The sequence below is a fragment of the Leopardus geoffroyi genome, chromosome A3, assembly GCF_018350155.1.
Source record: "Leopardus geoffroyi isolate Oge1 chromosome A3, O.geoffroyi_Oge1_pat1.0, whole genome shotgun sequence".
Taxonomy (NCBI): domain Eukaryota; kingdom Metazoa; phylum Chordata; class Mammalia; order Carnivora; family Felidae; genus Leopardus; species Leopardus geoffroyi.
In genome coordinates this window covers 47,428,774-47,440,978 of record NC_059336.1, presented here as the reverse complement: position 1 = coordinate 47,440,978, position 12,205 = coordinate 47,428,774, and positions in this window count along the sequence as shown.

Genomic DNA, 12,205 nt, shown 5'->3' with positions numbered 1-12,205 from the left:
GGGTATGGTATGTGGGTTGATGTGAAGTATTTGTGTGTGGGTGTGTGGGGGGATGTGAGGGGTATGTAGTATGTGGTATATATGTGTGGTATGTGTATTGTATGTGAAGTGTGTGTGATGAGTGTATATGTGTAGTGGATGGTATGTGTGTTTTATATGCATGGGGTATGTGTGAGGGTTTTTTGTGTGTAATGTGTTGAGGGATTTGAGGAGTGGATGGTGTGGTATGTGTGTGTGTATTATGTATGTGATGTGTGTGTATGTGTGTGTGGAGGGTGGGTGTGATGTGTGCATGTGTGTGTGTGTGTGTGTGTGTGTGTGTGTGGAGGGTGGGTGTGGTGTGTGTATATACAGTATGTGTATGCTGTGTATGTTTGTGTGTGTGTTTTGGGGGTGGGAGGCAGTCTTTCTTCATGGAAGTTGTGGAGCCTAAAAAATAGGATTTCTCAGTCAGGTGAGGGGGGCAGTTTTTCTGGAGGCCTACAATCTGGAAGGCACCACAGGAAGCCAGGAAGGAGCTGGGGAGTCAGTGAGGAGAGCCGGCTCCACATGGTGAAGGGTTCCAGCTGAGAGGCAGGAGTTGGGGGTCATCCTGGGGGAAGCAGTGCACCTGGGATGTCTGAGAGCCTGAGAGAGGTGGCTGCTCAGGCACAGGCAAGAAGAGGGGTTAGTAGCAGGAGGGGAGTGTGGGGGAGTCAGGGAGGTGGTCATGGCCATCCTCCAGAGGTGTTCAGTCTCAATTTAGGGCTGCAGGTGTGGGAGAAGTGTGGGGAGGGGCTCTCAAAACTCTGGTCTTATTTCCTTAGAGCAAGGGAGCTCACTCCTCCAAGCCACCCCCAGCATGGAGGAGGATCATGTGTGTAAGGGAGACCTTTGGAGCACAGATTTGAGACATTCCATAGGGTCCCAAGCAGACACCTGCAGCAGTAACCACTCAGTGGGGTACTCTGTCCTGCTTCTCCTCCTTTTCTCTCTCACTGTCCCCTTGCCACACTCCACCTTTCTAGGATCACCTCTCCAATAATTATAGGCACCAAGCCCTTGTCTCCAGCTCAGCCTTGGAGAAGTGTCCAGTCATCCACGAATACAGAGCCTGGAAGAGGGAGAGGGGACACTTAACACATACATGGAACAGCTTTTGGTAATTGGAGGGCAGTTCCAGTGGGTGAACACTCCAGTCCTGTCCCTCAATAGCAGAAACACCTGTCGCAGAGCACTCTGGAGGGCTCAAAGCCAGATATTCTAACTCCAGGGTTCAAGTTACTCAACCTGGGTAAACTAGACTCCAGTGTTCCGACCACACTTGTGAATACATTCACTCATTCATTCATCCCTCCACTCATTCAGTTATTCAATCTATGACAATACACAGGAAGAATTCCCTGCCAACATGAAGGCAGAGGTTGCAGTGATGTCTCTACAAGCCAAGGAATGCCAAAGGTTGCCGGAAAACCAGCAGAAGCTAGGAGGGAGGCCTGGAGCACATCCTTTCCTCATGGCCATCAGAGGGAGCCAATCCTGCCCACACATTGATTTTAGACTTCCAGCCTCCTAATTGTGAGACATCAAATTCACATTGTTTAAAACAACCAGTTTGTGTCACTCTTTACAGCAGCCCTAGCAAACGAATACATCAAATTTCTTTTTTTTTAATTAACTTATTTACTTTGAGAGAGAGAGAGCAGGGGAGGGGCAGGGAGAGAGAGAGAAAGATAATTCCAAGTAGGCTCTGCACTGTCAGCACAGAGCCTGATTCGGGGCTTAATCTCACAAACCACAAGATCATAACCTGAGCCAAAATCAAGAGTCAGATGCTTAACTGATTGAGCCACCCAGGCGCCCCACGCCCAGTTTCTAAGAGTTTTTTGGTTTACATCTTATAGAAAGTTACCCCTTCTAAATTCCCAGAAAGAAAATAGCAAATTCCCAGACTTCTGGGGGTCAAGATTAAGACCTCTTTCATATATTTCAACCATTAAAAATTTACCCTTCTTGTTAAAACAATCAAGCAAAACTGTCACAGATCCAACTGCCTTCTGCAGACATCATGTGCAAAATCTTTTCACGGAGCTGGAAATGCAGATGTGAGGACAAAAGCTGGGAGTAGGGATAGTAGGAGAGGGAACAGAAGTGAAACCAGAAGTGGCAGCTTTGCTTCTTCTGATACACTCTCCTTGTCTCTCAACCAACTCAGGAAGCACTCCTTGCTTATTTTCAACAACCCAGCAGGAGAGTTGGCTGAATCCCAGCTCCTAAACTGCCCTTGATGTGGCCATGCTGTGATATGGCCTTGACCATGGCATTGTAGAAAAGGCAAAAAGAGAAAAACCAGAGCAAGTGGCCAGAGCCCAGCTGTGAGACTCAAACTCTGGTGTGAGTTTGTTTTGTTTGTAGCTGCTGTTGAAATCCCAAGCACCTTCATTTGCAACTGCTAAGCTCAAGGGCAGCCCCTTTGCCCCCACCTGACCTACACCCCAGAGTCAAGCTGGCTAAAGGTCAGCTGGACTCTCACCTATTCTCTTGTGCCAGGAAAACACTTTTTTTTTTTTTTTTTGCAGGGTGGGGATGGGGATTGATTTTCTGGTTTGAGCCCCACTGACCCTTCCCTGCCTCCTCCCACCTCAGTTTCTTTTCCGAGGAAAAACCATTTCAGAGCTTTGCTGAATTTACCCATGAAGACTCAACCAATAAATTCCTAACTCAAAAGATTAAAGACATTTATGTACAACGTACAAAAAGAAAAGTCTTCCTTCCATCAGAGTCCTGGTGTTTGTATAGCTTAACCAAACAGAGAATAATGTTTGAAAGGCAAGGACTGACACCGACATTTCTTGTTTTCTAAAACTAGGCTCAATTACTCAAAAAATGTTGCCTGCTTTGTTGTTTTTAAATGCTTTTATCTCTTTCTGATTTATGGCTGTTCTCTCTTTAGAAATAGATCCCTCCTTAACAACCTCAGGCAGGTGTATCCCTTGAAGCACAATCCCCGAGAGCTGGGATTCATCCATCAACTGCACTCACTCGGAGCCAGAAGTGTTCGTGATATTTTCCCTCTGTGACTGAGTCAGCAGGTCTATTTCATCACATTCAATTCTATGTGACTACCAAGGACAAAGCAAAAAAGGGAATTTGGTAGAAAGTGACCAGGATCTGGATTCAGAGAAAAGGAAAAGAAGCTAAAATTTTTAAAGCATTTTTTAAAACATTTATTTATTTTTGAGACAGAGAGAGACAGAGCATGAACGGGGGAGGGTCAGAGAGAGAGGGAGACACAGACTCTGAAACAGGCTCCAGGCTCTGAGCTGTCAGCACAGAGCCCTACGAGGGGCTTGAGCTCACGGAGAGCGAGATCATGACCTGAGCTGAAGTCGGACGCTAACCGACTGAGCCACCCAGGCGCCCCTAAAATTTTTAAAGCGTTTTTAAAAATGTTTATTTATTTTTGAAAGAGAGATCACAAATGGGGGAGGGGCAGAGAGATAGGGGGACACAGGATCCAAGGTAGGTTCCATGCTGATAGCAAAGAGCCCCATGGGGCTTGAACTTGTGAACCATGAGATCATGACCAGAGCTGAAGTCAGACACTTAACTGACTGAGTCACCTGGGCACCCCGAAACTAATATTTATTAAATACCTATTTGAGGACCAGCAATGAGGAAGAAACCTTCCAATGTTTTCTTGATTCTTGAAAAAATTAAGTGTGACTTTGGGCAAATTACTGAATCTCTTTTTTAAAAATTATCTGTAGGGGCACCTGAATGGCTCAGTAGCTTAAGCATCTGACTCTTGATTTTGGCTCAAGTCATGATCTCAAGGTTTGTCGGATAGAGCTCTGTATCAGACTCTGCACTGACAGCCTGGAGCCTACTTAGTATTTTCTCTCTCTCTGTCTCTCTCTCTCTCTCTCTCTCTCCCCCTCTCTCCACACACACACTCAAAATAAATAAACTTAATTTTTTTTAACGTTTATACATTTTTGAGAGAGAAAGAGTGTGAACGGGAGAGGACAGAGAGAGAGGGAGACACAGAATCTGAAGCAGGCTCCAGGCTCTGAGCTGTCAGCACAGAGCCCAACGTGGGGCTCAAACCCACGAACCGCGAGATCATGACCTGAAGCAAAGTTGGACACTTAACCAACTGAGCCACCCAGGTGCCTCAAAATAAATAAACTTAATTTTTTTTTAAATAAAAAGTCTGTAAAAGGTGGATACACTAAAATAATTAGTTATTTCATATACCATTATTTAATATTTATTAAACGATTGTGACTCTTTTGGGTCATATTTCTCATGATTTGCATTTTGAAATATTTCTTTGTAATACTCCTACCCCATTACTTAGAATATACTTGGAATTTTGTTGAACAAATAAATAAACAAATGAATAAATTACAAAGCAAATTATGATGAGTGAAGCATTGTGGGAACCCCAGGATATAAAACTGAACAAATAGGCTCCTGTCTTCTCATGAGGAATAGAAATGACCTTTTTTTTCACTTTGCTTTTTTTTAATCAGCAATTCGTTTTACATATAATTTAAATGCTTTATAAACATGCAATAATAAAACATCATGTGGATAGTGGTACACAGGCTTTGGTTGAAAACGAAAGTAACAAAATGTTCTAAAAATATTTTTTATTTCCTGATGCCAAAGATATAACAGGGCATTCAGGGATCATAAGAGAAGGTGGGTGTCCCCTTGTACTCATAACATAGTCTGTGTTAGCTATTTTCCTGGTGAGTGCTCTGAAGCAAGACTACCTATGGGAAGCAAACAGATGGGGTGTTCCTCCCTGCAGGGCCTGACAGTGGGGTACATGGGGCATCCTGCCAGCACACCATTCAGCTCCAACTCACCCACCTCAAGGAACCCAAACAGATGCAGAAAGTGTGTAAGGCACATCTCCTGGTATGGTTTTGTTTCTTCATTATTTCCTGCAGAGCAGGGCTGGGGACTTTCACTTGCTTTGTGTCTGCTTTCTTGGGCAGCTCCAAGCTGTATGTAGTGACCGAGAAATCCTTTGTGAGGAGATGGACCCCACAGGAAGCATATCCTTGGGACTTGACATGTGTCTTCCCCTCCCTGATGCAATCACTTAATTTTTGAAGTCTCTTCCTTGAAAGATCAAGGGCTATACAACTATACAGAGTTGGTAGAGACCATCAAAGAGCTTTTGGTCAAGGGATTCAGCTCAGAACTTGATTAACACACTAGTGTAGAAACTCTTCCAGAATTCCTCAAAGATTCCTTCAACATCTTGACTTTCTTGTGATTGAAATTGACAAGTAGATAGGTAGGTAGATTGAAGGTTCTGCCTTTCACTATAAAACTAAGTTGATGAGAACTTAGCACTTCACAAACTCTTTGGTCCTAGTGCCTCATTACATTCTTAAAAATTACTGATGTCCCCAAAAAGCATTGATTTATGTGGGCTACGTCTATTGATTTTGATATTCACCATATTATAATTGAAACTGAGAAAAATAAAAAAAAATATTCATTAGTTTATCTTGAAAGAACAATAATAAAGCCATTGAATGTTAACATGGCTAATATATTTTTAATAAAAATAACGATATTTTCCTGAGCAAAAAAAAAAAAAAAAAACAAACATTTAAGGAGAAGAGTGGTATTTTTTAAAATATTTTCGCGAATCTCCTTAATGTCTGGGTTAATAAAGACAGCTGGATTCTCATATCTGCTTCTGTATTTGAGCTGTTGTGTTATGTTTGTGTCATGTACTTGGTTTGAAATATATAAAGAAAAGCTATCTTTATACAGATGTTTGTTGGGAAAGGAAGAGGTGTTTAATAGCCTTTTCAGATAACTGTGGATAGTTTTTAATGACACAGCAAAGCACAATAAAAAGTAGTTTCTTGAAAGTTAGTTACAATGTAACTTCGAAAACACTTCTCATATTTTAACACTTATAAAATATCCTTATTAAATAAAGGAGGGGTGCTTCTTCCATTGTGATTAATTTTAAGGGGTGGGAGTTAGGCTGGTACCGTGTGGCATGAAGACCCTGTCTGACACCGCTTGGCTCGGTCTCTCCCTCTGCCTAACCAAACGTGAATTCTGCTAAGTGCTTTATTGACTAAAATGTGATGTGGAGTCAAATGGGAAAGAACCCAAGCCTTCCCAGGCTTCTCACCTCATTTATATAATAGTTTATAAAATGTCAGGACAAAGTCTTTCAGAAGTCGACCCAGTGACCGCTCTGGCTTCCCTAATTCTGAAAGAGGTTACTCAGTAGGGACAGAATGAAAAATCAATCCCTTGTTATGTAAAATAAAATGTTCACTAGGCAATAATGGAGCATGTGAATAATGCTCAGAAGACATTAAAGGTAAATGTAATTGTACAGTAAACACAGTGGTTTTAATACGAGTTTTCTTTGTGTGAGAGACAGCTGTTCTATGAGCACCTGCCCGAGACTCTCATTTACATCAGTTTCTGGCTTCTAACTGGACGCTGCTTCACACAATGGGGACTGGTACTGTATTCCCATTACCTGCCCTTATATTTCCTCTCCCTCTCTCTTGTCTGTCTTTGGACTATTGTTTCCCAACCTTTGTGACTGTATATAGACCTGTGAGCTCACCAGGGTTGTGAGCTCAGTTACTAGCCACACTATTGAGATTTGTCTGAAGCAGCATCATGAAGCTGAAAACAAAAGACATTCATGAGTGGTCCATTCATCCTTCCTCAGAACACTGGTGTCTCGTCTCATACATCTGCATGTCATAGAAAACAAGCAAACCTCGGCACACTCAGGCCCCCATTGGCCTAATCTCATGTCTTCATCTATGTGAGAAGCTTCCTATAGAGTCATTGAAAGGATTTGGCAAATGACTTTTCCAGTTCTTTCCTCACCTACAGTGTCTGAATCCCTTTCAGCATTTAGCAGAGTCCTTACAGTGCTTTTTCCTATGGTCTTTATTGTTTGTTTTTTGTTTTGTTTCAAGTTTTTTACTTAAATTCTAGTTAGTTAACATATAAGGTAACAGTGATTTCAGGAGTAGAATTTAGTGATTCATCACTTACATACAACACCCAGTGCTCACCATAAGTTCCCTCCTTAATGCCCATCACCCATTTAGCCCATCCCCCACCCACCTCCTTCCATCAACCTTCAGTTTGTTCTCTATCATTAAGAGTCTTTTATGGTTTACTTCCCTCTCTTTTTTTTTCCATTTTCCCCGTGTTCATCTGTTTTGTTTCTTAAATCTACAAATGAGTGAAATCATATGGTATTTGCCTTTCTTGCACTGACTTATTTTGCTTTGCGTAATACACTCTAGCTCCATCCATATTGTTGCAAATGGCAAGATTTCATTCTTTTTGATGACAGAGTAATATTCCATTGTGTACATACACACACACATACACACACACATACATATATATGCACACATACCACATCTTTTTTATCCATTCATCAGTTGATGAACATTGGGGTTCTTTCCAAAGCTTGCTATTTCTGATAATGTTGCAATAAACATGGGGGTGCATGTGCCCCTTTGAATCAGTATTTTTGTATCTTTTGGGTAAATACTTAGTAGTGCTATCACTGGGTCATAGGGTAGTTCTATGGTTTTGAGAAATATGGCATATCAGGGCATATTTCTATTTCCAAGGATCCCAGAAGCTATACTTTGATTTTTTTCATTGCAGCATATTTCTCTTGTTCTGGTTTGTTTCCAGGAAATAGATATCTGTTTATATGGTTTTAGTTCCTGGGGAACATGCTTGCATTGCCCAGTAAGTAGGTAGACCTCCTGAGAGAGATACCTTCTGAAAATGACTAATGAACCCCTGGAGGGTTTATCAGCTCTTTGCTACCACTGAACTAGTTCAGATTTGCAAGAGACACATTTACCTTAAAATACAATGAACACAAGCCCATTTACTTTGGTCCCGGGCCAAGAAATTAATCTGACTTATTTGCAGGTGAAATAACTTCAAGTTCAGACAAATGAAGATCTATTTTAAGTACTTTTGTTCTTTGAACTATAGAGATATGACTTAGTGTTGCTTTGCTTGGATACTTTAAACTTGAGGAAGCCACTTTTTCAGTGGAAATCCCTGAGGGAAGGGAAATAGCTCCCCAGTGGACAGGGTCAAATGGCAAAATAAAAGTCTTGACTCTTAAATGTTAGAGTTCACTGGCTGGGGTCCACCTGTACACTGTTGTTTGGGAAATGATCCCTATTGGTAATTAACATCCCCTCCCCAATGGATACTTCCAGGAAAAAGAGCTAATATTAAGCAATGGAGGCTGGCTTAAATCTGAAAGTTTGTTCTTGCTGTACTTTTCTGAGAAGAGCCGAATGGTCAATAGAACCGTCCCCAAAGAGCTAATAAATAGGTCCTCCAAAGGAGGGAGAGTCCTGATCAGAAGGTGAGGCCAGGGCAGAGGGGAGCTGGAGAGATGCTTCTGTAGGAGGCTCTGGGGGAATGTAGGGGCTTCAAACCTCCCTCCTTGCATTTGCCTGTTATCTAGAGATGCATTATTTTAATTTGTTAATGAGCAATCTTGAGCATCTTCTATGTGTTAAGAAAGGCTCAGAAAAGACTCCTGACCCACACTTGTGTGTTGTGGGGAAGGGGTGAGGATTGAGGAGGTCAAGGAAAAAGATTCCAGAAGAGGCAACTTATTATTTATTTATTTACTTATTTACTTACTTACTTTGAGAGAAAGAGACACCACACGTGTGAGCTAGGGAGAGGCAGAGAGAAAGAGAGAGAGAGAATCTCAACTGGCTCCATGCTGTCACTACAGAGCCAGATTCGGGGCTCAGTCTCATGGATCATGAGATCATGACCTGAGCCACAATCAAGAGCCGAATGATTGAACTGCCCAGGTGTCCCAAGGAAGAGGTAACTTCCAAGTTGAGTACTAAAGAATGAATGTTGGCTAACACTTTCAGCAGTGCCCCAAAAGCAGCCTCTGAAACAAGGGAATGAGGACAAGACATTTATTTGGGAGGTGATCCTGGGAAGGACCACAGGGGTGGTGGGGTGAGACAGGGAAGGAAAGGGAAGGCAGCCAACAGAGTTTGTCATCATCAGGTTAGGATGACTCCATCCTTCTGAAGACCTCTGGGAAAGGGTGGGGAGCATGCCTCAGAATCGTCCCACATGGGGAGATGGGGGTGAGTGCCTGTTCACCGATGGCCACCAGCCATCCCTGAGATTATTCTCTGAGGCACTAATTTCCTGGAACTTAGACTGCCCCATGGGTGAGCCTGAGCTCTGAGAACCTGAGCCTCGTAGGTTGGTGGTTTTGGAAGATGTCACACAAGCACCTACAGGAATGGCTGCTTACTGGCCCAGGACAAGTGGGTATCTCTTGGAGGCACTCAGAGGACACAGGCCACAAACCATTCTCTGCAGAGAAATCATCCTCGAGACAATGGGCTTAAGGAACTTGGATGACTAGATGGTAGCAACAGCCTTGGAGAGCAGAGCACCACCCAACAGTCTTCCTGGAAAGTCTCCTACAGCAGCTCTCCCAGTCCCCTGGGGAAAGCTCTGTAACCAATTTCAGGTGGGAAGTCAGGCCAGGATTTCTTTAGCACCTGCCATCAATGCATTTGCCTCTGCCTTGGGGTATAACTCTATGTCTATGTCAGATCCCTGGAAAAAGTGATGGGATTTTAGGAGCAACAGGAACTTGTCTTTAAAACTAGCTGCCTTGGGGCACATGGGTGGCTCAGTGGTTAAGCATCCGATTCTTTTTTTTTTTTTAATATTTATTTATTTTTGAGAGAGAGAGAGAGACAGAGTGTGAGTGGGGAGGGTCAGAGAGAGAGAGGGAGACACAGAATCCACAGCACTCTCCAGGCTCTGAGCTTTTAGCACAGAGCCCGATGTGGGGCTCGAACCCACAAACTATGAGATCATGACCTGAGCCGAAATCAGCTGCTTAACCGACTGAGTCACCCAGACACCCTATGCATCCGACTCTTGATTTTGGCTCAGGTCATGATCTCACAGTTCACCAGATCGAGCCCCACATCTGTGCTGTCAGCACAGAGCCTACTTGGGATTCTCTCTCTCCCTCTCTTCCACACTCTCTCTCTCTCAAAATAAATAAACTTAAAAAAAAAGAGCTGTCTTTTCACCTAGAACATAACTTCAGATGAAGGGTTGACATTCCTGATCACTAGACGCTCCCACTAACTAGATTTTCATGGGTAGAACTCCCTGTGCAGGGCAGCCCCCTGGCCTGATGCCTTTTGAATGTGCCAAGTGGAGGTCCACCCCAGAGCGTTTGCCTCCACTCTCTTCTTCGGGAGCATCCTGCCAGGACCATTTGTTGATGGCTCTTGGTTTTTGGTCTCAGAGCCAGTGTCTCCTGCTCAGAAAGGACTTTCTGACCTAAAACAGTCTTTGATCCCTTTACTAGCTTTTATTTTCTGCGTAGCATGCACCACTCTCTAACATCATATAGTCATGTGCTCACTTGTTTATTTTGTCTCCTTCAGTTAGCAGGGGCTCTGCCTTGTTGATCATAGTATTCCTAGCTCTTGGAAAACATTGTTGAATGAATGAATGGATATATGAAGGAGCAAATGAATGAACAAATGATATAGCGTCCAGTTCAATGTTTGCCTCAGAGTGAACTCAGTCAAGTATTTTGTTACAATGGATTAAAAAGAGGCCACCACAAAACCTCTCACCTGATTTTGGATTTATCTTCCTGTTTATAATTGCTTCCCTTCATTTAATTTCCTTCCTGAGACTTCAACATAAAGATTTCCTTTTCTCTTGCAATTTTCCTTTCTTTCTCTCCTCGCCTTTGTTCCTGAGCGCTCAGGGCTCTCTCCCTCCAGTAAGCTGTCAAACAAGAAATGTGCTGGGCAGTGCTGATTGATGCCAGGTGAACGACTCACAGTGATTTTGTGTGCCTGTGTTTATTTAGCAGGATGAAGTTTCATTTAATCCTGAGGAAAGGTCCTGGATTCGACTGGAGAGTCACAGACCCGAAAAGGGCCTGAAGGCTTGGTTTGCTTTTGATAAGCACTGAGACATTGGATTCTTATTTAAATCGGTCAGGCCCACCCACCATGCCTGCTCCTTTCTCTTTGAAGAGGTGTGGTAAAGCTCCCTTACTGTCTGTTCACCTCTTACTGCCCCAACCAGCTCCTCTCTGCAAACAGCCCCATGCCCACTGGAAAACAGGTACACGGGGCAGGTCCACCCTGTGCTTCTCCCCTTGCTTCCCACCTGGGATGTCTTGTGTAGGGGCCACATGGTCTCCTGCCCTAAGGCAGTAGATGATCTGATGGGGCTCCCCCACAGCCTTTGTTAAGTAACTAAAATTTCCTCCTGCCGGTGACAGTGGATGGAGGGTACCTAGGCTTCACTGACAGACCTCACAGGAGTTTTCAAGAGAAACAGGCATGTCTGCTTCATGCGCAGACTATTTTGATGGCTAAATGCAACACCCAATTCAGTTTTAAAAAATCACAGGCTAATGGAAATATCAGCAGGCCTCGGGCCCCTGACCTTGGAAAGCCTGCAGTGTGACCTCTCAGTATAGCCTTGCTTCAAATATAACTTACTGTTTCATTTTCTTTTTCATAAAGAGAAGTAATGTTCTCATAGAAAATTTTCCTCCTATAAAGTGCAGACAAAAATAGAGTGAAATGAAAATCACCCATAAATCTCCCTCTTAGAGGAAAACCACCATAACCATCTTAGAGTTAGTGGCTCTAGTCTTACATGGAAGCATTGATAAGCATCCTTTGTTGTAAACTCTCATTTGACTGCTATAGAGGGTGTTAAAGGGGGACAGAGACAGGCTTCAGTATTGTGTATCTGCAGAACAAATTGCCCTAGGCTGTGTTAAGGGTGGATGGCAAAGGATCTAGGACAAGGTAGCTTCAGAAATAAAGAAGAAGGGGAGGGTGAGGAAGTCCTCTGTGAGTCAGGGGGTGAGGGGAGGGTAGATAGAACATACCTGAGCAGAGCTGGGCTACTGGACTTCACCCTTACCCACCTGCTCATGAGCATTCTGTGACCAGAGGCTCCATCAGGTTTCCTTTGGCCCTGGGAGTGTAGGAATGGGTGTTTGCCCATCCAAAGAGCTCCTTGTGTAATCACACAAAGGTGCACAATTCCAACCCCCAGGTCCAGGAAAGCATTCATGGGTACTTTCAAACACTGTCAAATATCAAATTATTTTCTTAAA